This window comes from Arachis duranensis, chromosome 7, assembly GCF_000817695.3.
Source record: "Arachis duranensis cultivar V14167 chromosome 7, aradu.V14167.gnm2.J7QH, whole genome shotgun sequence".
Classification (NCBI taxonomy): domain Eukaryota; kingdom Viridiplantae; phylum Streptophyta; class Magnoliopsida; order Fabales; family Fabaceae; genus Arachis; species Arachis duranensis.
Genome location: NC_029778.3, coordinates 19,980,359 through 19,981,900, shown reverse-complemented (window position 1 = coordinate 19,981,900; position 1,542 = coordinate 19,980,359). Strand labels below are relative to the sequence as shown.

The 1,542-nt window shown below is 35.3% G+C and overlaps 1 long non-coding RNA gene and 1 other non-coding gene across 2 annotated transcripts in view; one reads left to right on the top strand and one right to left on the bottom strand.

Moving 5' to 3' along the window:
* Positions 1-1,542, bottom strand: part of LOC107458193 (uncharacterized) — a 77,585-nt gene that overhangs the window by 42,294 nt on the left and 33,749 nt on the right. The gene's annotated exons all lie outside the window — the stretch shown is intronic.
* Positions 463-566, top strand: LOC127740859 (small nucleolar RNA R71). Its single transcript, XR_008001715.1, has one exon. It is a non-coding gene; the product is annotated as a small nucleolar RNA R71 (small nucleolar RNA).

Sequence of the window (1,542 nt, the reverse complement as noted above, 5' to 3'; positions counted from 1 at the left end):
ACAAAACCATGCTATTTCATTGAATAAATGTGGGTAAAAGGTGATAAAAGCTCTTAAAATCAATACAAGATAAACCCTACAAATGGGGTTTGTCAATCCTTCCATGAGAAATTTGGATGATTTTTCCATGATGAATTATAGGTGTTTCCATAAGGTTCACCCATGTAATTTACCTCTGCTATTGCAGGGTTTTCAGGATCATAAGCTTCTTCAGAAGCTGCCTCTTTAGTACTGTTGGATGCATTTTGCCATCCATTCAGACTTTGAGAAATCATGTTAACTTGCTGAGTCAACACTTTGTTCTGAGCCAATATGGCATTTAGAGCATCAATTTCAAGAACTCCCTTCCTCTGAGGCATCCCATTATTCACAGAATTTCTCTCAGAAGTGTACATGAACTGGTTGTTAGCAACCATGTCAATGAGTTCTTGAGCCTCTTCAGGCATTTTCTTCAGGTGAATAAAATCAGATGGACACCTTTTGGTCAACTGCTTGTATCTTTCCCAAGCTTCATAGAGGGATTCACCATCTTTTTGTTTGAAGATTTGAACATCCACTCTAAGCTTGCTCAGCTTTTGAGGAGGAAAGAATTTATCCAAGAAGGCCGTGACCAGCTTATCCCAGGAGTCCAGGCTATCCTTAGGTTGTGAATCCAACCATATTCTAGCTCTGTCTCTTACAGCAAAAGGGAAAAGCATGAGTATGTAGACTTCAGGATCAACTCCATTCGTCTTTACAGTCTCACAAATCCGCAAGAACTCAGTTAAAAACTGGTAAGGATCTTCAGATGGAAGTCCATAAAACTTGCAGTTCTGTTGCATCAAAGCAACTAGTTGAGGCTTAAGCTCAAAATTGTTGGCTCCAATGGCAGGAATGGAGATGCTTCTTCCATCAAACTTGGACGTGGGTTTGGTAAAGTCACCAAGCATCCTTCTTGCATTATCATTATTGGGTTTGGCTGCCATCTCCTTCTCTTGTTCGAAAATTTCTGAAAGGTTACTTTTGGATTGTTGTAATTTAGCTTCTCTTAGTTTTCTCTTCAAAGTCCTTTCAGGTTCAGGATCAGCTTCAACAAGAGTGCTTTTGTCCTTGTTCCTGCTCATATGAAAGAGAAGAAAACAAGAAAAGGAAGAGGAATCCTCTATGTCACAGTATAGAGATTCCTTTATGTTAGTAGAAAAAGAAAGGGGAGAAGAGTGAAGAAGAGTGGGTTCGGATATTTAGATGAAGAGAGGTGAAGAGAAGTGTTAGTAAATAATTAATTAAATAGAAGAAGATTGAACCTTTCTTAACAAGAAAGTAACAAACTTCAAATTTTTGAATTAATCACATTAATTATTAGTGAATTTTCGAAAATATGATATAAAGATAAGAAAAATATTTTGAAAATATTTTGAAAAAGATTTTTGAAATTTTCGAAAAATAGAAAAAAATGAAAAAGATATAATTTTTGAAAGAGATTTTGAAAAGATAAGATTTTTAAAATTGAAAATTTGACTTGACTTGTAAGAAACAACTAATTTTGAAAATTTTTGACTAAGT